This window comes from Xenopus tropicalis, chromosome 8 (genome assembly GCF_000004195.4).
Source record: "Xenopus tropicalis strain Nigerian chromosome 8, UCB_Xtro_10.0, whole genome shotgun sequence".
Classification (NCBI taxonomy): domain Eukaryota; kingdom Metazoa; phylum Chordata; class Amphibia; order Anura; family Pipidae; genus Xenopus; species Xenopus tropicalis.
The window spans coordinates 21,587,641-21,613,642 of record NC_030684.2 but is presented as its reverse complement, the minus strand read 5'-3'; positions in this window follow the sequence as shown (position 1 = coordinate 21,613,642).

Genomic DNA, 26,002 nt, shown 5'->3' with positions numbered 1-26,002 from the left:
CAATTCTTTTACCTTACTAACACAGTTTTATAGAAGAGTAACACAATTACTGCTAGAAGTAAAGCTACAGAGGAGAAAGAGTTATTACTGTGCCACTCGTGTGTATTCCAGTTTGTTAGATGCTATTATTCTCATCATTTAGTTATGAAGAATAGCCCCCAGTAATGTACAGAGGGGTAACAGCACAGAGTGGGATCCATTCTCTGCTTGCCAATAGCGTGCCAGGAATCAGCACCACTGCCAGATATTTGCAGGAATGGAAACTATCAGGCCCTGATTTGTGGAAATTAAATTTTTTTTTGCATACGGAGCAATGGGGACCTCTCCCCCACTGCTCCGTATGCGATTGTAAAGATCTGCGCATGCGCGATCGAGATTTTGCGCATACGCGGGGGGTGCCATGGATAGGGCGCAGCCTCAGGGCACCCGTCTTACAAATTCGGCCCTGGAAACTATATTAAACCCCAATGCTGCTCATATTCAGGCAAAAGAGGAAATTGCTGGTGCTGCTACTTTCATGGGATCCTCATTACTAGCCAGGCAGTGCAGTTTATATATGGCAGTACAAGCAGAAAAACAAGTGCTCGTGCCCTGGGCCAAGCAGAGATAGAGCACACAGCTTGTAGTTTTGGGACATGTTTTGGGGATACCTGCACCTTCTTCAAGCATCTTGGCAACACTAAAATAAAGTCTAAGCAAGCAGCATTCAGATGAATGAAGCATTCAGGTGCTCTGTGTGTGCTCCTTCCCATTAAAACTATGTACTATGTATATAAAACGTTGCCTTAAGGTGGATGCAGGGTACTGGGAGTTGTAGCACCAAAGCCACTGGACCTGCAGGACCATTCATGCGAGTTCCCCCATGCAAAGAAGGTTCCTGCACAGCAGCAGCGGAAGGCAACATAGGTTCAGCAGAACAAGATGGCGTCGGTAGGGCAAGATGTTACCCAACCTGCGTACCCACCCCATGTACAGCTTTGTTTGGGTAGTGCCATTGTACCCTGTGCAGGAGCTGAAGTCAGGGTTTTACTGTACTAATAATATTTCTCTTCTATTCATTTTCCTTTCTCTCTTTCAAACCACTATTGGGTTGCTAGGGTAAATTGGACCTAGCAACTAGCTAGTTGCTAAAATACCAAGCCGCAATACTGAACAAAATGCTAAATAACACGAAAGCTAGAAAATAAAGACTAACTGCAAACTGTTTTGGAATATCACTGTGTACATCACACTAAAAGCTTATTTAGAGTTCAACTTCCCCCTTAATAACAGTGGAACAAATCTAAAAGCAAAACCAAGAATGCAGTAGGGGTCCTTTATACGCATAACTGCGGCATGCAAAGTGCCATATTAGGCACAAGCCACCATGTTGTATTTTAGCCCAAATGCAGCATTTTTCGCCCCTTCAATTCCACATGACTGAGCCGGAGAGGTGGTGATGCGCCTGACACAACTGCCACCCAATGGTGCCACCGACCTTCTGGAGAAAGCAGGTATATGCTCAAACTGAGGTGCAAGTCCCTCTAACGTGCCAGGCTAAAGGGAAGTGCTGTGCTCCTACAGGGTAGGGTACCACTGGAACCAGTAGCCAATACTTATAGCTGAATGTGTAACTATTACTTTTATCAGTCTGAATCCCCTAAATATGAATGGCAGCGCCATAGGGCCACCGAACAGTTTGATGCCCAGTGTGCAAAGAATTACCAAAGTATCCGGCCTATAGAGACACTAACATCACAATAGCACATACAAATTCCCACAGGGCACTTCAGCTACTGCTAAATCAATACATTTACTGCATTTCATGCAGGGTAACATCACAAAAAAAACATTTAATCAAGAAAACCATACATATTTGAAAAACATACATTTAGATGAAAAATGGGTAAAAACAGGCCCAGGTTTGTGGAGAGGCCACAAAGGCTTGGGTCTAGGGTGGCATAAATTTAGGGGCAGCGTGCCGCCCAGCCGCAAGTAAAATTTGCTCACATACAGAGCTCTGTATGTTAGCGAAAAGGGGCGGAGAATGGAGCGGCCTCTGGGTGCCCGAAACTGAAATCCAGCGCTGGGTAAAAATGTCTTTCTATTCAAAACTACCGAGTCGCAAATCATTCCTAAAATAAGTGCTTTTAATGAAATATCTGAAAATTGGCTGAAAGTTTGTATTTTACAGCATTCTGTAATTAGGTACCAAGATAAAGCATCTAAATATGAATTTTACATCCAAACCAATCACCCAGTCATCGTGACACCCTACAAAGCATGGCAAAAGACACTAAACTTATACAAACTGGGGGCGTGGCCGGATGACGTGCTGGAAGGACGCAGGTTCTTGACTCTCCCGCCACAGGCAAACTGAAGCGTTAATATAAGCGTTACCTCAGACTTACAAAGATGGGGAAACATCACAAAAAGATAGAGCAACCTGCACAGACTTCTGCACAGAGCTCCCAGGGCACTATGTCCCCGTTTTTGGGTAAGAAAACCTCTCACAGACCTGACGCTCGCGAATCCAAGATGGCGGAGGATAGGGCCCGAAGCCCCAGCCCCACGGGATCCTCAGCTTCAGGCTACAGTTCCACTTCTGCTCCTGTGGACTTAAGGTCCATACTTGCTGCGCTCCCGACTAAGGAGGATCTCCGAGCAATGGCTAAAACGCTACAAGAATCGCACAAAGCTGACTTCGCAGAGATCAAAACGGAACTAAGGGCCATAGGTGAAGCACACAGCAAACTTGACATCAGGCTGGAGAAAACGGAACGCTCGCACAACCAAATACTGTAATTAACAGAATCAAAGATCACCACAGATTTATCTACCTGCTACGAAAACACATGGAAGACCTGGACAATAGGGGCCGACGCAACAACCTTAGGATTCGCAGCATCCCTGAAACGGTCTCCCCTACGGAACTTCGCCAAACGGTGAGCGCACTTTTCAATACAATTCTGGGCAAAGACCCCGCTACCCCATTAGAATTGGACAGAGTCCACTGATCACTCGGAACTCTTAGAGCTAGAACCGAACAGCCTAGAGACGTGATTTGTTGTGTACACAAATTTAACATAAAGGAAGATATATTAAGAGCACTACGCAATGTGGAGCGTTATAAATATCAAGACTATGAAGTCGCGGTGTACCAAGACCTTGCTTGGCTAACAATACAACAGCGCCGAGCCCTAAGACCCCTCACCACTGCCCTGAGAGCTAAAAGCATAGCTTACAGATGGGGCTTCCCGTTTGCTCTAACCGCAGTAAAAGAGGGTAAACAGTACACACTGAAGGAGCCTGAAGGAACAGATGAATTCTGCCACTTCCTAGGCCTCCCCACAATTGACCTCAAGGAATGGAGGGACTTAGCCTACAACGGGGACCCGCTGGAGGCCCTGGAGACACAGCACTGGGAGGGCAAAGGCAGGAAGAATAAAGTTCTCCACCCAAATACCCCAGAACGCACAGATTAAGACTCCGGTTCACAGATACGACTATAACGAACTACTGACTGACTTTTATGGACAACATAATTAAAATCAGAGACAATGCTCGTAAACATTATTACGACAGACACAATGCCGTTCCACCCTCAGAGAAACACCTAAACCTTTTAATAAAGTAAGATGTAAGTAAGAGAGAAGAACAGCAGATCGAGGAACAAGAGAAGGAGAGGGAGATGAGAAGGAGAAAACAATAAAATCAAACAGACAAAGGGAGATACCCCCCCTTCTTTTTTTTTTTTTCTCTTTCCCAGCACCCGCAACCATATCTTTTTAACTTCTACAATCTACGCTCAAGATACCACCTATATGATCACTCAGGCTTCCACAACTACAGCCTGCTATTATTATGACCACCGATCGCCTATCCAGGGGGCCCTCTCCCCCCGACCCAACACAGACTACAGATGTATAGAAAGGGGCTTCCACATTGTGAATTCTGCGGAATGGAGACAACGCGTACTAGAGATTGCGCTACCTCCACATGCCACATCTTACACTGCTTATCCCATCCAGCCCTACCCAAACCACCTTTCACCAGCCGGCATCAGGACATACAACCATCACAGCCAAACAGCAAACGTGCTATACGGACATTAATAACCGGCAATAATAATTTACTACTACGGATGAGATAACTGAGGCAACTAATATAAAGGGCCGAGCCTAGAGGAGACGAGAGATGGCAGAGATGAAAAGAGGGCCAAAAAGAGAGGCCTCCGCAACCCTTGCTTAAGGTATCTCCCTCCTGGACACTCCGGCTTCCAGTACCACAGTCATTGACTGTTCACTTACGGGTCTCTCTCCCCCTCAATCCAATGCGGATCACAGACATAGACTCCCATATTGCGGACATCGCAGAATGCGGACACCCTGGTCTAGAGATCATTCTGCTTTCATACGCCGCATCCCACACAGCTTCAATCTACCCAGCCTTATCCATTTATCTGCTCACCGACCGGCAACTGGACTTGTAATTATAAGGACTCACCAACAAGCGATCTAGCTTCTATGCACCATATAGACAGTAACAATTGGCAATGATAACCTACTATTGGGTTGTTGTGGGTTTTTTCTTTTTTTTTTTTTATATATCTCCCTTTTTTTCTCCCCCCTCCCTTACCAAGATAAACCCCTCTCCCCCTTCAGACAGACCCAATTCAGGACTCTATATTCTTAACCATCCCACTAGAAATAAGTCAACCATCACCCCCATGTTAATAATAACTTACCCTCTGGGCAAACGCCCTATATTACTCTCGATGCCTGAGGGCGGGAGCCATGCTACCATGACCCTGCAGCGACAACCCCAATTGGGAATATCACGGACGTGACAGGGGAACAAGTCACACCCAGTGTTTGGTCAATACCCCTTACATGTACAGACTCTATTATTTACTACTATGTTATTTGGTTATAAAGTTATACTCTTTTTTTTCTCCTTTCATTTTTCTGTCCTGTCAGGGAACCCTACCGAATATCTACACGTACAATGTTAGCACGCATGGGAGCGGAGATATCACCTGGAACACCCGCACCATAACCTAACCTATGACGGACATACGAATTGGATCCATCAACGCGAAAGGCCTCAATACGGCCAGCAAAAGGTACAGTCTTGCACGAGACATGAGACGCCTTAAGGTACAAATTATGTGAATTCAAGAAACACACTTTAAGAAAAACCAAACACCACTCCTCAGATTTAGAGGCTTCGCCACCGCAGCCATTAGTGTACCATATATCAATAAATCCAGAGGGGTAATGATAGTAGAGTTCGAAGAGGGCACACTTATTCTAGGAGGCGACCTTAACATTACTTTGGAACCAATACTTGATTCCTCTACCGGACGCTCTAGTATACCCTATAGAAAAATATAGAGGCATTTAAAAAATTACTTAGATCCCACACTTTAATAGACACATGGCGCCTCACCAACCCCACGTCACGCGATTATACATTCTATTCACACCCACACAATATCTATAGCAGACTAGATTATATTTTCATCCGCCACTCCGACGTCGGTCTTCTGAAAAGAGCCGGCATCGACGTGATTTCTTGGTTAGATCATGCCCCTGTCACCTGCACACTCCTCCGCAAAACACCCCATTACCGGCCACCAACCTGGAAGCTGAATGAATCTCTTCTTAGAGACATCACAACCAAAAAAGACCTAATTCATAAAATACGACAGTACTTCCAGGAAAACAAAACTGAAAATATAGACCCTTGGGTAGTCTGGATGGCCCACAAATGTGTTATCAGAGGGGAACTAATTAAAATAGGCACCAGAAAAAAGAAGGAACAAAATGCCAAACTACAACAATTATTAGCTAATATACAACTCCTAGAAACACAACACAAACTCTCCAAACTCTCACACATCCTAGATACACCTATTCATCATTCTTAGCCAAGGCTATAGAGTTTAATAAAAAATTATTCTTTGAACACGGTAATAAATGTGGCCGGCTACTAGCAGCAGCTTTAAGGAAAAAACAACTGAGAAACCATATTACTAAATTAAGATCAGCCAATGGGTCCACAGTTGAGACCTCCTTGGAAATAGCCGAAGGGTTCCGCCAATATTACACAAAACTATACCAGCTTCCCGTCTCCAACCTCCCACCTGATAAAGTCTCACAAAGAAAACAACTCTGCAATTTGTACATTCAGGATTCCAAAATACCCAATATACCACATGATGTTAAAACTATTCTAGAATCTCCAATGACCACAGAGGAATTCCTACATGCAATTAAGACCTCAAAATCCGGGAAAGCCCCGGGCCCTGACAGGTTCTCAATCCCATACTACAAGGAATTTGGGGAACACATCATACCACACTTAGTAGTAGCATCTAACTCCATTACATCAGATAAGAATATACCTCAAGAGGCCCTAGAAGCCCACATTGTACTGATACACAAAAAAGGCAAAGACCCTCTCGACCCAGGGGGCTACAGACCGATTTCCCTACTAAATGTCGACACGAAACTATATGCAAAAGTCCTTGCCAATAGGCTTAACCAAATAATAACAGATCTTATATCCCCAGAACAAGTAGGATTCATTCCCGGCCGAGAAGCCAGAGACAACACTAATAGATTATTCAGCATTATTCACCAATGCAAAAAGCGGTCCATCCCTGCCATGCTCCTCTCCACTGACGCGGAGAAGGCGTTTGACAGGGTGGACTGGACCTTCCTCAAAAGCTCTTTAGCCGGCATTAACCTAGGCCCCCAAATGCAATCCTGGATCTCAACACTATATACATCCCCCACAGCCAAACTACGAATAAACGGGGAACTCTCCCTGCCATTCCAAATACAGAATGGGACCCGCCAGGGCTGCTCACTCTCTCCGCTCCTATTTGTGTTATCGATAGAAAGTTTTTTGTCCAGAATTAGGAACAACATAGATATAAGCGGTATAAAAATAGGAAATAGTGTCAGAACTAGCCGGAAGCGTCACTGGAAGAACTCGCAGAGGAAGGACCTCTCCTACACCTCCCACTAAGGCCGGGTCAGAAAGTCAATAAAGCAATCAGCAGGCGGACGACCAGGACGACCAGGACGACAAGGAAACGATCACTTCGCAATGATTGTAGGCCTTTGGCGTCCTTTTGAGCGCAATGCGCATGCGCCGGCATCAGGTACCTGGTCGTCCGCCTGGGTCTAAGGTAGGCGCGCGTCCAGTCGCCGGTGCGCGTTCTGTCGCCCGTGCGCGCTCCGTCGCCCGTGCGCGCTCCGTCGCCCGCGCGCGCTCCGTCGCCCGCGCGCGTCTTGACGCCGGCGTTCGTCTTGAACGTCTCAAGACGAACGCCGGCGTGCATCCTGACGCTGGTGCAAGACGCGCGCGGGCGATGGAGCGTGCGCGGGCGACGGAGCGCGCGCGGGCGACAGAACGCGCACCAGCGACCGGGCGCGCAACTACCTTAGACCCAGGCGGACGACCAGGTACCTGACATTGCCCCCTCCAAAGGCGCGGCCTCCGGACACGCCCTGACGCAGGTTTTCCAGGAAACTTCTTATGGAAGGCTCGAATCAATTGAGGAGCATGAACATTGGTTGAAGATTCCCAGGAATTATCCTCAGGAGTATAGCCCTTCCACTGGACCAAATACTGTAAGCGACCTCTTCGATACCTGGAATCGAGGATCGCCTGGACTTCGAATTCCTCAAAACCCTGTACTGTCACTGGCTTGGGAGGTGTCCCTATACGATCCGGAAACGGATTCTCCACCACTTTCTTTAGTAGAGAGACGTGGAACACAGGATGTATCCGAAGATTAGCGGGTAACCTCAATTTAAAGGTAATAGGGTTAATTTGAGTCCATAGATATTCCGTCCGATGAAATGATGAAACCTAGGAACTCTATAGAAGACTTTTCGAATTCACACTTCTCCAGTTTGGCGAAAAGTTTGTGTGCACGTAACCGGGAGAAGACTTGCTTGACATGGCGTCGATGTTCCTTCACCGAAGATGAAAAGATTAAGATATCATCTAGATAAATAATAACGAAAAGATCCAAAAAGTCTCTAAAAATGTCATTTGCAAAGTGTTGGAATGTCGCTGGGGCGTTGCATAGCCCGAAAGGCATCACAAGGTATTCATAGTGTCCATATCGGGTACGAAAGGCTGTTTTCCACTCATCTCCTTGTCGAATGCGGACCAAATTGTATGCCCCCCGAAGGTCTAATTTAGTGAATAGGGAGGTGTCCCTATACGACCCGGAAACGGATTCTCCACCACTTTCTTTAGTAGAGAGACGTGGAACACAGGATGGATCCGAAGATTAGCGGGTAACCTCAATTTAAAGGTAATAGGGTTAATTTGCTCCAAGATTGGGAAGGGACCCATGAACCTCTGGCCCAACTTCTTGGAGGGACACGATAACTTAAGGTTACGAGTGGATAACCAAACGAGATCACCCAGCTTTAATTCATTTTAAATTTAATTTAATTCTTTTGAGCCTCCCGTAAAGTCTGCTGAAGCAAATCAAAATTATGCCTCAAGAACGAAAGTCTGTCTTGAGCTGCAGGAACCGAAACCTCTGCTAGGCCTGGCAGAGAAGTAATGTGAAACCCATAATTGGAGAAAAAGGGAGTCTGTTTGGAGGAGTTATGTACCGCATTATTGTAAGAAAATTCCGCTAAGGGTAAGAGCGCCGACCAATCTTCCTGAGAATAGGAAGAAAAACATCTTATATATTGTTCCAAAGTCTGATTGGTACGCTCCGTCTGTCCATTCGTTTGAGGATGGAATGCAGAGGACAAGGCGAGCCCAATATGGAGCCCCTGGCACAACGACCTCCAGAAGCGAGACGTAAACTGCGACCCTCGATCAGACACTATCTCCCTGGGTAAGCCGTGGAGCCGAAAGATTTCTCTAATAAATACTTCCGCTGTTGTGGCTGCAGATGGTAACCCCGCCAAAGGTATAAAGTGAGCCATTTTGGTAAGTCCATCAACCACCACCATGATTGTATTAAAACCTGCAGACTTGGGCAGATCCACAATAAAGTCCATGGAAATTCTCTCCCAGGGTTTCTCAGGTACCGGGAGAGGCCGAAGTAACCCCATCGGTCGAGAGTGTGTATCCTTGAATCTGGCAAATGTTTGACAGGAAGTAACATATTTCATGCAATCCCTTGACATGCTGGGCCAAAAAAAAATTCTTTTGGCAAGTTCTAGTGTCTTGCGAACCCCCAGATGGCCGGAAACAGGATGGTCATGGACAAACCTGAGTACCTTGAGGCGCAGGCCCTCAGGGACGAAAATTTTGTTATGAGTCATGAGGTAATTACCCCGACGGTCAATATGTGCCGGTAAATTGTCCACAGACTTGGAGGCGTTCTGGATCTTGTCAAGCAGATCAGCTTGGAGAAGGAAAAAATTGGAGGCATGGAGAACAGTGCTAGCGGCAGAATCACTCTCGGGTGCAGAAAACAGGCGAGATAACGCGTCCGCCTTGCCATTTTTGGATCCCGGTCTGAAGGTAACGTGGAAGTTAAACCTAGAAAAGAAGAGTGCCCATCTGGCCTGACGAGGTCGGAGTCTCTTTGCTGAGCGTAAGTATTCCAAGTTCTTGTGATCAGAGAAAACTAAAATAGGGTGAGCCGCCCCCTCCAACAGGTGTCGCCATTCCTGGAATGCAGATTTAATCGCAAGTAATTCTCTGTCTCCCACATCGTAATTTTGCTCAGAGGATGATAACTTTTTGGAAAAGAATGTGATAGGATGGAGCAGGCTCTGTACATCGTTTCTTTGCGACAGTACGGCTCCGATGGCATACTCTGAAGCGTCCACCTCTAGAACAAACGGTCATGTAGGATCCGGATGTTTTAGAATGGGAGCAGAAGTAAAACGATTTTTGAGATCCAAAAAAGCCTGCTGATACTCAGAAGTCCAGCAAAATTTCTTTAATGAGCTGGTAAGGGAAGTGATAGGGGCGATTATCTTGGAAAAATTCTTGATGAACTTTCGGTAGAAATTGGCGAAGCCCACGAATCTTTGCACAGCCTTACGACTGTTAGGAACAGGCCAATCTAATACAGCAGAGACTTTACAAGAGTCCATAGATATTCCGTCCGATGAAATGATGAAACCTAGGAACTCTATAGAAGACTTTTCGAATTCACACTTCTCCAGTTTGGCGAAAAGTTTGTGTGCACGTAACCGGGAGAAGACTTGCTTGACATGGCGTCGATGTTCCTTCACCGAAGATGAAAAGATTAAGATATCATCTTGATAAATAATAACGAAAAGATCCAAAAAGTCTCTAAAAATGTCATTTGCAAAGTGTTGGAATGTCGCTGGGGCGTTGCATAGCCCGAAAGGCATCACAAGGTATTCATAGTGTCCATATCGGGTACGAAAGGCTGTTTTCCACTCATCTCCTTGTCGAATGCGGACCAAATTGTATGCCCCCCGAAGGTCTAATTTAGTGAATACACGTGCTGAGCGTAATCTTATAAACAGTTCCGAGATGAGGGGTAACGGATATCGGTTCTTAATGGTTACTTTGTTCAAATCTCGGTAGTCAATGCAAGGGCGTAAGGAATGATCCTTCTTCTCTACAAAGAAAATACCTGCCCCAGCAGGAGAGGTAGATGGACGAATAAATCCCTTCTTGAGATTTTCCTCAATGTAGTCCTTGAGAACTTTAAGTTCGGGTTCGGAGAGAGGGTAAATCCGTCCGAATGGGATCGCCGCTCCGGGGAGGAGATCCACCGGACAGTCATATATCCGATGCGGAGGAAGTACATCAGCCGCTTTTTCATCAAAGACATCTAAGAATTCATGGTAGGGTTCCGGAACGAGTTTGAGTCGAGGATGAGAGGTTGATGAGAGGGTTATGAGCTTTCAACCACGGAAACCCCAAAATGAGAGGATACAGGGGGGAAGAAACCACGTCAAACGATAGGGTCTCGGTATGCTGTTGAATTTTTATTAACAAAGGAATAGTCTCGAAAATAACTGGACCAGAAGAAATATTAGATCCGAAATATTCATCATCAGTGGGCAGGATCTGGGTCTTAAAGGAATGTCATGAGAATGAGCGAAGTCTCGATCGATAAAGCACCCGCATGCCCCGGAGTCAATCAATGCAGGGATCTGAAGCGTCTTTTTTGACCACTGTAAAATAGTAATAACTGACATGAGAGATAGTCCATCAACTGCTTCCGCACTAAGAAGAACGGGTACAGATCTCTTACTTGTGGGTCGCACCGGGCATGCGCGAAGAAGATGACCAGAGGCACCACAATAAAGGCACAAGTTCAGACGATGTCTGCGTAGCCTCTCTTCGGGAGTCAGAGGGGAACGAATGAGCCCGATTTGCATAGGCTCAGCAGCCCCAGACGATGAAGAGGCAGTGGCAGATGGGGCCAAGGGGGGTTTAGGAAATAGAGGTGCTTTAGGGAGCAGCCAACTAGGTTGAAATGTCCCAGACTTTTCCAGCCTCCTCTCCCTCAAACGTCGGTCTATCTGGACCACGACATCAATGAGAGAATCAAAATCTTCAGGGATCCCAACTCGGGCTAGCTCGTCCTTTAGACTTTCGGACAACCCAATTCTGAATTGATGCTTCAGTGCCGCTTGATTCCATCGGGTATCTGCAGCGTGGCTACGGAAGTCAGTAACATATTCCTCGACTGGCCGTTTACCCTGGGACAAAGATCTGAGTGCAGCTTCTGCCGAGGCCTCCCTTTGCGGGTCATCGTATAGTACCGCCATCGCCTGGAAGAAAGCAGCAGAGTCACTAAACAACGGACTTTGTTGTTCCAGAAGACGATGAGCCCAAGTCTGTGGCTCCCCAGACAAGAGCGAGATAGCGAACCCCACCTTAGACTGTTCAGTCACATAAACGTGAGGATTAAGTGTGAATTCCAGCTTGCAGCTATTCATAAAAGCCCGGAACTTCTTGCGATCTCCCAAGAAACGCTCCGGCAGGGAGAGTTTAAGCTTGGCAATTGGCGGCTGGGCAGCAACAGGTGGGGGCGCTGCAGGAGCATCGGCAGGATCCCTTGGCAAGGGCTGTAACTGGGCTTGAACTTCTTGAAAGCCTGCCTGTAGTTCTTGTACCGCTCGAGTGATTGTCGCCATCTGCTGGGTAAGGAGCTGCATAGCAGAGATTTCCTCAGATTCTTCCATACTGGCGAAGTGATACTGTCAGGACTAGCCGGAAGCGTCACTGGAAGAACTCGCAGAGGAAGGACCTCTCCTACACCTCCCACTAAGGAACACAGCCACTGAGGATGGAACAGGACTTGAACCAAGTGGAGGAGTGGCAGGAGTGCCGAACCGGAACGTAAAAACAAAATCGGAAGGCAATAGCAAGGTCGGACAGGCAAGAGGTTGGTACAGGCAGCAGGTTTCAGGATCGAGAGTCAGGCCGGGTCAGAAAGTCAATAAAGCAATCAGCAGGAACAAGCTTGGCGTCTTTCACAAGGAAACGATCACTTCGCAATGATTGTAGGCCTTTGGCATCCTTTTGAGTGCAATGCGCATGCGCCGACGTCAGGACGCACGCCGGCGTCAAGTCGCACGCCGGCGTCAAGATGCGCGCGGGCGACGGAGCGTGCGCGGGCGACGGAGCGCGCGCGGGCGCCAGAACGCGCGATAGGTCAATTTAACAAAATCGGTAGCCCAGAACCTATCTATTCCATCTGCGGAATTCGAGGATGTGATGCATAACTTCCCCATTAAAACATCCCATTCCTTTTTTACTTACCTAGGCATAAAGATATACCCAGATATAAAATCCTCCATAGACAAAAATTACAGCGATTTCCTAAACTCCATCAAACACGACTTACAAACCTGGTCTAAGACAACTCTATCCTGGATAGGACACATTAACTCCCTCAAGATTAATGTTTTACCTCGATTTTTATATATCTCCCAGGCCATCCCTTACCCCCCCCTAAAAACACCCTTCGCACCTTGAACACATTAACTAAAACATTCATATGGAATAACAAAAACCCGAGATTAGCCAGGACCACTAATTAGATGGTGGACTCAGCCTTCCAGACTGGGAAGGGTATCACAAAGCAACCATCATAAACAGGTGCCTAGATTGGTCCTTTCATAGATCCTCTAAACTATGGATTCGAATAGAACAGGAGTCATCAGTCACCCCATTATGGGCTACCCCGTGGTTATCTTCCGCTCACAGGGTATACAAAGATAAGACAGACATTAAATTAAAATATACTTTAGATACCTGGGATGCTCTAGTTAAGACAGGAAAATGGAACAACACACCTACAATACTCCTCCCTATTTTCGGTAACCCTGCATTCACCCCTGGACCTAGATAACTACAAGAGATGGAAACTGGAACTACACTCAGGTGCAAGCTTCTTTTATAAACAAGCCCACTTAAAAACCATAGAGGACCTGTTAGGCAACTCCACTCCCTCTGATTTACACAGATTCAAATATCGCCAGATTAGACATTTTATACACTCAATCTTCCCCCCACATAAACCAAAACCAGAACTAACGGACATAGAGCAAATATGGGCCAACGATAAGGCCCCTAAAAAAGCAATCTCTCTCCTATACAAACAGATCCTGGCCCTAAGACCATACCCAGAAACATATCTTAAGGAAAAATGGGAAAAGGACCTCAATAGCAATATAGACGAAACTCAATGGCTCAAAATTATATGCTTAGCTCATACATCCTCCCAATGCACTCAATTATAAAATACTTACCAAATGGTACAGATACCCCACAAAACTCAATACAATATATAGTGCTGTATCCCCAAACTGCTGGAGATGCGGAAACCACCCTGGCACTCTCATACACATATTCTGGAGCTGCCCGGCCCTCACCTCATACTGGTCCACAATACGGGATACCATCAAAACAATCACAGATATCGAAGTTAGGGACGCACCACTATCAACTCTCCTTCACGACACTTCCACCCCAACTAAAACATACAGAAATTCCTTAGTTCCAATACTGTTAGATATGGCTAAAGCTATTATCCCAACCAAGTGGAGAACTTCTATTAGCCCCCCAATCAGAGAGTGGCTGCACAAAGTGGCTGAGATTCACAGGTTTGAGGAGTTAAAACTTAATTCTGCAGTAGACTAACAGAAATTTATCACTAAATGGTTCCACTGGAGAGAATTCGTAAACTCAGATCCCTATAGACGGCTCTGTCTCATGTAAGATTCTAATCAAACAATGCTCCCCGTCCCATAACTGGAATACTTATTTATTCTTGAGCCAGGTGTGGGCCCCGGGTGGACCTCCGACCCCAGGTAAGAATCTCCACTGCTCTTTGTATTTTGAACAACCCACTTTGCGAAACTGCAGATATAGACCCAGGTCTACTTTCATGCCCAAATAATAACATGCGGATACTGTACTGAACCTAATCCCACAGGTGTCCCTGACAGGACTCTCTTTTCCTCCCTCTCCACTTACCCTCCCCCCCCAACCCAGTTTGATATGCTCAACCCCCTCCCTTCCCACCCTTCTTACCCGATCTTCTTTCCTCCTATCTGTCTATATTCCCCATTATTATTGAATACCTTATCTGAAAGAAGGTCCACTACCACATGGTATCCAGATGCTTTATAACCTCACAATAAGAAGAGGACTACGCAATACCATCTCAGAATACGATATCTGAGATTCACACCTCAGCAAATGTGTAAAACCACCAGACTGACTTTACTATATCGTCATAATATTGTTCCAGACACATACTTGAAATGTTAGCCATTTACCTGTGCTAACCATGTGTATAGATGGACCGCTTGTTAATGCAAAAAACAATAAAAAAATTTGAATTTAAAAAAAAAAACTTATACAAACTGAAATCTCCAATCCTATCTCCGGGCCTGCCATTGTGGGGAAACTTCTACTTACCCAACTTCCAACAAATTGCCCCATACCGAGTGTGGCCTCACTGGGGCATACGCACACTGGGAGATGTGACCAATGCTGGGTCCCTGCTACCTAGAAACCAGATCAGACATACAGACACAGGAGAGCTGCTACCCTGGTTCTCATACTTACAACTCCAACAGGCCCTCCGACACCAATTCCAAAGGACCATAGTTCCCTTTATGCTCACTAGGCTTGAAACTACCCTCCAAAACCCGTCCTCCAAAAAGCTGATCACCACACTATACTCCCTGCTCCTCTCTACCTTCCAATCTCCCTTTCTCACAGCTCAAAAAGCCTGGTGCCAAGACATACCAGAGCTGGACAGTGAAGATTCGGAGGAAGTGACAGACAGGGCCTATGACTATCTGATCTCTACAAGAGACAGATTAATCCAGTTCAAAATTATACATAGACTCCATCTGACCCCATTACGACTATATCGTATGGGAATCCGCAACTCTTCCCAGTGCCCTAAATGTGGTGCCCCAGAGGCCAACTACTTTCACTTAATGTGGTCTTGCCCACAAATACATCACTTTTGGAATCAGGTCCTAGACCACATCCAAAACACAACATCCCTACCTAAAATACTCAATCCCAAGGTTTGCCTACTTGGCATTGTGGACGACATTACCCCCAAATCAGCATCGCGCATCCTCTACAGAACACTACTGTTTTATGCCAGGAAAACTATCCTCTTTCAATGGATGGCACACTCTCCCCCAACAATTGCCAGCTGGCTCAATCTACTTAAAACCCTTCTGCCACTGATACAACTCACCTATATAGCAAGAGGATGCCCTCAAAAATATGACAAGGTATGGGGTACATGGGTTGAAGCCATGGAATAATGCCATATGGGCCTCCCTGGGAATTTGAACCTCCACTGGTAATCCCAAATCCTCCCCTTCTTAACAGGAATCTGAACATTATTTTGAGTAGGATATTACTGATTATCTAACCCAATGTACCGGATACATCCTGGCATGAAAATAACAGGCTTGTAGAACCAATGTCAATGTTTTATGTTGTTTCATGTTACAAATGAATAAATAAACTCCTTTGAAAAAAAATATGAATTTTACGGCTGTACTGAACATTTTGCTGCCCATGCTTGATGCATATGATTACCAAAGTATCTGTTCTATAGGGGATCCAAAATCACAAGTTGTTCCACAGGTCACTGCAGCTACTGCAAAATCAATACATTTACTAAATTTTATGTGGAGTAAAACTACAAAATATACATTTACCTTAGAAACTATCCGAAATGAGTACTCAAAACTACTGAGTCGCATGTTTTCCTAAATGTAATGGTTTTCATAAAAAACTGCCTTTACAGCACCCTGTCTCCATACAGTTTGTCATTAGGTAACAAGGATAAAAGACCCTAAATATAAACACCAGGGGTTTACCTAAGAGTTTGATGCCCAAACACTTGGTCCTCTGCTGTTCTCCCTGTAGACTCTCTCTAGAAGACCTTATTTCTTTTTTGGTCTTAAATATCACTTATATGCAGATGACATCCAAATATATTTAGACACCCCTGCACTAACCTCTGATGTTGAAACCCGGCTTGCCAACTGCCTCCTGGCTATCTCCTCCTGGATGAACCAACAACCACCTCAAACTTAACCTAGCTAAAACAGAGCCTTGGGGTCGTCTTTGACCAGTCCCTCTCCTTCTCTAACCATATTAATTACACTGCAAAAACCTGCCGCTTTTTCCTCCACAATATTGCCAAGATAAGCCCCTTTCTTTCGCAAGTAACAGCTAAAACACTAATCCATGCCCTTATCCTTTCCTGCTTAGATTACTGCAATCTCCTACTAACCGGCCTCCCAGACTCCCACCTCTCTCCCTTACAATCAGTCTTACACTCTGCTGCCAGGATCCTCCTGCTCTCTCCTAAGAGGGAACCTGCTCAGCCTCACTTGAGCTCTCTAGCATGGCTGCCTGTTAAGCAAAGGATAGCTTCCAAAATCCTTCTGCTAACATTTCAAGCCCTTCACTCCTCTGCTCCTCACTACATTTATTCACTGGTCTCTCTGCACGTTCCTGGTCGTCTCCTTCGCTCCTCTCAGAGCCTCCGTCTTTTTACACCATCCACACCCACTGCGCTCTCTCGTCTTAAACCTTTCTATCTCGCTGCCCCTTACCTCTGGAACTCTATCCCTGAATCTCTCCATAGGGAACACTCACCCACTCTCTTTAAGATAAAACTCAGATGTTACCTTCTCGAGCACTAAAACATTATTTTGCCCAGTCCTGCACTTAAGTGCAAATGCCCATACCTAGTGCACTTTTACCTTCCAATTTGTGCCTGTATGTTACCCAACCACTTAGATTGTAAGCTCTATGGGACAGGGACCTCCTTCCTACTGTGTCTCATACCACATGGCACTTATTCCCTGTGTATTTATACTTAGTTATTGTATTTATTATAACACTTGTCCTCCCTGTGTGTAATTCTGTATATTGTAAGATTGTACAGCGCTGCGTACCCTTGTGGCGCTTTATAAATAAAGTTATACATACATACAATGTGCATAGAGTTACCAAACTAAGTGGCGCATAGAGGCCCCCCGCACGGCGCGATTTGCAAATACACTAGGAAGAAAACCTGCAATCAGATAAAAAAACAGCCACAAAATTGTGTAAGTGTGTATATGTGTGTGTGTACACTTGGCAAACTGTGCGTTGTGTGCAAGTGTGTGCACGTGCTGTGAATGTGTAAAAGTGTTTCTGACTGTGGAGTTTAACTATTAACAAAGACACAGGACACACTCTTGCTGTTAGGGATCTGTATTTCTATCAGACTGCACATTTTAAGATGGCTACCGAACCTTCTTCCAACATTCTTTTGTGCATCAAGCATTATCATGTTATAGCGACATCTAGTGTGCGCCACATTATATTACATCTTCCTTCTTTTTAAAGAACATAACAATAACCATATAAGTTCAGTCGTTGGGGTGGCTTCACCATTCAACATCTTGTTGTTTTGATGTTCCTGTTCTGTGGTGGTGCTCCTGCACCAGCATTTGATGACTTAGTGTCTGATGAAGGAACTTGCGAACTATGTTGCAGTTCAGGCTGTTCCACTGGTGTACTTTCACTCTCCTCCAAATCATCATCTAAACTGTTTGTAGACAGCGGTGCACATTTTTTGATCAAATGTCTATGGTTCCTTCTGTATACACCACCATCATCAGTTTCTACCAGGTATGATCTTGGAGTTTGTAACTTAGAAGTCATATGTCCTGATTGCCACTTTCCTCCAGGCTTTTGCATCATGACCTGATCTCCATCCTGCAGAACAGATAATGACCTGGCACCCCTGTTGTAGTATCTGGATTGTCTTTGTTGTTTATTCTGCAGTTTTGTGCTCACCAGAGCTGATGGTATAATCTGTGGTAGTAATTGGTTGTGTGTCACGGGTAGTGTGGAGCGCAGACGGCGGCTCATGAGCAGTTGAGCTGCTGACCCAATTCCATCTATTGGTGTGTTTGCGTATTCCAGTATGGTGATGTAGGGATCCCCACCACTTTGTTTTGCCTTTGAGAGCAGATGCTTAACAGTCTGAACTGTTTTCTCAATCTGTCCATTTGATTGTGGGTAGTTTTGACTAGAAGTTGTGTGCTGAAAGCTTTAGTGAACCGTGCAAACTCTGCTGATGCAAACTGAGGGCCATTATCTGACATAACAAAACAGAGATCTGTTTGAGAAGCCACTTTTTGCCATGGTCTTGATGGTACACCATGTGGAATCACTGGTTCTTTGCGGTTTGTTGCACGATATTGTAAACAAAGTGGGCATGTGAGTACAATTTTCTCTATTTGTGCATTCATATCTGGCCAGTAGAATATGTCCCATGCTTTGTTTTTACATTTTTAAGCTCCTATATGTCCTTGATGTATTTGTTTAATCAATTCTGTTCTCATGGATTTTGGCACTACCAACCTGTCACCTTTGCAGATGATGTTGTCCATAAGAACCAGTTCTTCACGGAAATTCCAAAACTCTACTGCTGCTGGAGGACAGGCATGTTTTGACCTTGGCCATCCATTTAATATGACCTTTCTCACTGCTGCTAGTTGTGGGTCCTCTGCAGTTGCAGAGGATCCTTTGTTGCCTGGCTGGGGCAGATGCAAGGCTCTTTTTCATGATTATTTCCAAAGGCTTGTGATCTGATTCCACAGTCACTTTCCGACCATAGATATACTGGTGAAAACGTTCACATCCAAATACAAATTGCATACATCTCCTTTTCTATTTGGGCACTTCTGTGTCTGTGAGTGACTTGGATGCATAGACAACAGGTTTCCCTTCCTGCAGCAGTACTGCTCCGAGGCCTTGTTTAGATGCATCCACTTGTATTGTTACCTCCTTTTTTGTGTCTTAATATGTTAAAGTACCAGCATTGGAAATGACCTGTTTCATTTTGTTAAATGTCTCATTCCGCTGAGATCCCCATTGGAAATCAGAATGTTTCTTTAAGAGTTCTCTTAGGGGTGACAGAATATCAGCAAAATGTGGAATGAATTTTGCCAGGTAATTAGCCAGTCCTAAAACCGTTTCAAGCTCTGACCGACTATCGGGTGGTCTCATATTAGCTATAACTGTGATTTTGTTTTGATCAGGTTTTAGGCCTTCTGTTGACAGAATATGTGCAAAGTATTTGACTTCCCCTTTTCTCAGAGTACATTTGTCCATATTGAATTTAACTCCTTTTTCCCTGGACCTCTGAAACATGGCTTTTAAGTTTGAATCATGGTCTTCCAGAGTTTTACCATAAACCAGAAGGTCATCCACATAAGCTGCAACACCCTGAAGACCTGCATATGTTTCATCAACTTTTCTTTGGAAAACTTCCTGAGCTGAGTGAATACCAAAGGGAAGACATGTAAAGCGGTACCTTCCTTGTGGTGTGTTAAATGTTGTTAACATTGAACTGTCCTGGTCTAGTTTTATTTGCCAATACCCTGACCTGGCATCTAGGAGACTGAAATACTTTGCTCCCACTAGTCTGCTAGTAATGCCTTCTAGGGTAGGCATTTGATAGTGCTCTCGTTTCACTGCTTTGTTTAGGTCTCTGGGGTCTAGACAAATCCGTAGTTCTCCTGTGAAAGGTTTTTCTACTATGACCATTGAATTTACCCATTCAGTGGGCTCATCAACTTCAACAATGACTCCCAGTTTTTGCATTCTGTCGATCTCTTTGGAAAGTCTTTCCCTAAGGGCCACTGGGACTCTGCAAGGAGCATGTATAGTTGGACTGATTGTGTTATCCACCTGAGTCCATGAAAGACATCTTTGTATTCGTTAAGAATATCACCACAATTTTTATCAGGTGTCCCTTTATTATGTGAATCTACCACAGACAGTACCAGCTGAATTAGCCTTAAATCTAAACAGGCCCTTAGTTCCAAAACAGGATTAGACATTGTCTTGACAATGTAAAATTGCAGCTTCTGTTTATTACCTTTATAGGTACAGTCCAAAGTGCAAATACCTTTCACATATAGTTGTTCTCCACCTTGGTGTCTCTGAGTGGTTCTGAAAACCTTTTCTGCTGAAATATATGTGAAGGTATAGCATTTACCTTTGCACCTGTATCCAGTTTGAATTTTACCAGTGAACGTTTGCTTCCCACTCCTATTTCAGTGAAAACCTGGTCAGGATGATCTTTTTCAATTGCCTTATGAATGCGGAAAGGCTGGTTGTAGTTACCATTTCTATGGATAAATCACATGAATCCTCATTTGAAACAAGTTCAATGTCCTGCACATCCTGTGTTTTACACATTTTGGCAAAGTGATTGCTCTTTTTACATTTATGGCATGTCTGGCCTTTGGCAGGGCAGTTTTGTACTGTGTGTGATCTTCCACATCTGCTACATTTTTGTGGGTTTTTTTCTGCACTTTTATTTATTTGTGACTGTTTGTAGGTAGTGGGAGTTTTGCTCACATTATAGGGTTTGATTAACTAAGGTGCGTTAAAATGAGCGCTATTTATAGCATGCGTTAAAAATTTTATTGAGTCTTATTTTTCGCCACTTAACTCACGATTCACTAAAAGGACAGGCGTCATAATTAACACGTGATGCTGTTTGCGTTGTTTAACTCGCAAAGACTATTTTCGTGCGGTATTTTACGCAATGCACGCTAATTAACGCACGTGCGCTAATTTATGCACACACGGTAATAGATGCAGGTGGTACCACATAACTAGCGCCATTTTGCGCATTTGCGCTGGGAGAGTGCGAAAGGTGGTGGTGCGCAATTGGCAGAGCAACACAAAGCGACCCAAGCGATGGAGAGCAGTGTCGGAGCCAGCAGAGGGAAAAAGGTGGCAAAAAGGAGGGAACACCTTGCAAGTGTTCCAGTTCTGCCTCCAGCAATGACCCTGAAAGAGTAAGGCCTGGATTCATGAGCAGCCCAGATGTGTCGGATGTGGAGGGCACTGACTATCGGCCAGAAGAAGCCAATGGAGAGGAGAGTGAGGAGCTTCCACCCCCCTCATCACCAAAAAGGAGCAGGAGAAGACAACAGCAGGAGAGCAGGCTATGTAATGTAAAATTCAATGAATCTGAGAATGAGGCGTTGGTGGAGAGGATCGTGCCGGTCTTCCATAAGATCATCGGCAAATATGCTGGGAAGACACCGACGGCTGTCAAAACCAAGGCCTGGAGGGACACTGCAGACCATGTTAACAGCATTGGGGGTCCAACACTGCAAGAAGCGCTACCAGGACATTAAGAGGGTGTCCAACACTGCAAGAAGCGCTACCAGGACATTAAGAGGGTCCAGAAGAAAAAGCTGTCAAAGGACTCCAGATACAGGTAAATATCTTACATTCATCTTTCTATTTAACACTTGCTCATCTGCTTTTCTCCTCAATCTGCTTTTCCTTTTGGCTTACTGTCTTTCCTTACTTTTTGGCTTCTTTCCTACTTACTTTACTTATACGTAATGTATGTATGGCACGCCTATTATTACTGTATGTGCACAACTTATGTCCTCAAAGCTGTGGAGTAGAACAACAAATTAGGACATTAAATAGGGGGGTCATTTAATAAATATTTCCCAAAATAATTAATGCCCTGTACTCTCCTTTATGAAGGAGGATTATTGTGGAAGCATTGTTTAATACAGAGTATAAGGGAGAGCCCCGGGGGTTAGCGAGGCCACTTAGAAGCAACTTGCAGCATTTTAGTAGGGTTAGTATGAGAGCATGCCTTAGTATTGTTACACTTGAAAGTAAACAGAATTACAATGAGTAACAAAAAGTGACTCCGTTGTTATGGCTTGCTTATTGGAGCCAACACAATAAAACCATTCCTATATTTTATTTAGATCTGGAACTGGAGGTGGCCCTGCAAAGAAAGTCTTTTTTACAAAATATGAGGAGCTGCTCCTCCCTTTTCTGCACACAGAGAGCATGAGCGTTGTGTCCGGCACCTTCGATTCGGACAGGAATGTTGGCCAGGGTAGGTGTAATGACATTACTACAAGTGTATTTACTCTTGCAGAGAAGCTTAATATTAATGTAATCCAATACTTTCTAAAACAGATTCATCCTTACCACCACCTGCCATAAGCAGACGCAGACAATCGTCATCTGCCCCCATTCCAGGTATTTTTGTTACCAAATTTTGTTGGACCTGTGTTTTGTGTTAGGCTTGTGCAATGGCATAATAGTGAGATGTGTCCGTGTATATTGCAGGTGTTTCAATTACAGAAGTGCAGTGTATTGCTAATAAGATAGGTGTGTTATTGGACAAGTGTGTTAGGTGCAGTCAGTTCATCTTGTACTTTTGGACAGTCAACCTTTTCAACTTGATTTTGCCCTTGCACTTTGTATGGCAAAACATTTTACCTTTTTAGCTCATTTGGAAAGAATCAAAGTCCACAAATAGTTTTTGCAAAATAAACTTGTTCATGTTTTAAAACAAATGACAATCATTAATTTCCACGAAGTTTGCCTGGCATCATGAACATAATAACAAAAAATTAAATAAAGTCTTTTTCTTTTTTCCAAAAGGTGGCCACAGACGCTCTGCCGAACGCTCCTCGTCTCTTCTCCACTCCCCAAAATGTAATCCTGCAATTGAAGGGGAAACTTTTAGTGGGAAGGCAAGTGAGAGAGGGTCTGACGTATGTGCCAGCGACGTGGCCTTGTTTTCAGATGAGGAGCCAGCAAACATTCCCCAGCAGCAGGTCACAACCCAGGCCAGAACCAGCACAGCTAATATGGCCCCCAAGGAACCTGAGAAAGATAGGTTCCACAAATCCCTAATTAGGCATAATAAAGCATTAATGAAAAAGTTGGACACATTGCATGTGGACTTTTGTGTGGCCACTAATGCCCACAATACCAGTCAGCCACGCCAAGCTGTGCAGAAGGCTGCCATGTTAAGCCTGCAACAGGAGAGTCAGGCGCGCCAAGCTGCGTACGAGGCTGCCATGTTAAAGGAAGGAAAGGCTAATAAAGAGTTAATCTCAAGCTGCAGGCATACCTTCAGTTGTCTCAATAGTGCCCTTAAGTCTCCACATATTTCACCTGTTCAGAAGATCAGAAACCAAACAGGAAAAAAAAACGCTGAGCTGGGTAGAGAAGATTCCCATAATGCCTCACTCCTGCACTGACCCTGGGACCTGAGATCCTTAGCTTGCACATGCGCACACATCAGGAGCATATGGTTGCTATGGCAACGCAGACCTGGACAGCCAGCAGGGGGAGAAGCAAGAAGCGAGGCGGCAGGTGCGGGGAGCCCAATTCAGTGCCAGTGTGAGTGCGAGTCTGTGCTGTAATATGCTTTAGGCTGCCCTCTCACTAACAAACAGTATGACGTTGGCGAACAGCCAACAGGTTGATAACGGGTCTTGTACCCCTGCCCTATTATAATAGGCAACGGGGGGTTGGTGGCGCTAGTGGTGGTTTGTGAGCCGGCCGGTGCTGGGATAAAAGGGGGGAGTGGCAGCATGAGTGGTGGTTTCTGAGCCGGCCGGTGCTGGGATAAAAGCGGGGGGGGGGGGGTGGCAGCGCTAGTGGTGGTTTCTGAGACAGCCGGTGCGTGATAAAAAGAGGGGGTAGTGGTGGTTTGTGAGCCGGCAGATGCGGGGATCAGAGCAGGGGGTGGGGGATATGGGTTTGTGCTTTTCAGCAATAGCCCATACAGGCATGCTGGAAAACATGGCGCCGCTGTTCACTGCAACAAGTATGTCGTTTCTAGCATGTGTATCTCTGTAAATCTTTCATTAGGCAACCAAGAAATATAGCGTTTTTACTCAGCAATAGTAGTACTATTTAATAGTGTGCTTAATAGATTTTGACTTTCCTTGTCCTTTAAGCCTGCAAGAGAAGCGTTTACAAGTCTAACATGAAAAAGTGGCATTGTTGGCTAAGCAAAGTTCTCTTCTAGAGAAACAAATTGCAGTGCAAGAAAAAGCACAAAGGGAAATTCAGCCAAAATGCTCCACCACTAGAGACAGTGGTGAGAGTTCAGCTACCGCTCCTGCAGCTGCCACTAGGCAGCTTCATAAAAGAAAATAAATGTGCCACATTAGGGATCTGTGGAACCTATCTTTTCTTAGGCCTGTGTTCTTTGTAAATAGTTCTTTCTGTTTTTGCTATTTGTATTTGGGGTGGGGGAATCCCTTGCTCAAATCAACAGCAGCCTTAGTTGCCACTCACTACTGCTGGGACAAATAAAAGAAAGGAGCATTTCTTTTGGAAGTGGGCAACTAATTGCCCTGTAAATAAAACCTTTTTTTTTTTTTGAGAAGTTGTTTGGTATTTCTTGTTTATGGGATTAAAGGACAAGGAAAAGCTAAGTCACTTGGGGGTGCCAAAATTTTAGGCATCAGGAGCGATCAGAAAGGAGGAAGTGATCGCTGCTACCCCAGGCTGGTGCTGTTCTCTCTGTACAGGGGCACCAGCCCGGGGTAGAAGGTAAGCGATTAAAGTCACTTGGGGGTGCCTAACATTTTGGCACCCCCAATTGATTTTGCCTTTCCTTCTCCTTTAAAGATTGTAGGTACTTACAGGAAAAGTAACTGGTAACGATTTGTCCCCGGACTTCATTCCCTCTGGCATCCGCACCTCGGACAGGATCTTGGGGATGTATGGGGTCTTCCAGGTCCTCAAGCCACATCGCCTAATAAGCCATGCCGGTTCGCCAGATTGTGCAGTCAGCACACGCAGCCACAATTTTGGCAACTTTAGAGGGGCTGTACATTAGGCTGCCTCCCAACTTATCCAGTCAGCGTTAGCGGCTTTTAAGGACCCCAAATGTCCGCTCAATCACAGACCGCGCTCTGACATGTGCTTCTTTAAAAGCACACTCAGCCCATGTACGCGGCCTGTGAATGGGTGTGATGAGCCACCTAGCATGGGTAGCCAGCATCTCCTGAAATAAAATAAGATGTAATAAGATGCTGCAAACAAATAAGCTGCTTCCAGTCTCCCTCTGTCAAAACATGGCCCTTTTGCAAAAGATGTGACATTGTGAGACTGATAGGTGACACTACAAGTAGCTGCTTTGACTCTCCCACTGGCAAAAGAGGGCACTTTACAAATTGCAAAACAAGCTTATGGCAGGCAGGGCCTGGTTTGACAGTGGGAGACAGAAAGCAAATGTGGGAAAGTTGTGCTAGACATGACACAAATACATACCTAACAGCTATCTGTGAGGCATTTGTCCTGTTTCAAAAGCATTGTAAAGTGCGGACTGCGTTAGGATGTAAGCATTGTGAGAGGAGCCAGGGAACCCAGACATGATGCTCAGGATGTTCATCTGTGCATCGCACACCACTTGCACATTGAGGGAGTGGTAGCTTTTCCTGTTGAGGAAAATGGGCTCCAAGTCTTGGGGGGGGTTTAATGCCACATGGGTGCAATCAATTGCACCCAACATATTGGGGATGCCACTTACCCCATAAAACTGCCTTTTTACGGCGTTCCACTCGTTCTGATTTTTGGGGAACGAAATGAAATTCCCAGACACCAAGCGGATGGCGTCCAGGACCTGGACAAGGCACCATGAAAAGGTAGGCTGTGACACCCCCCCCCCCGT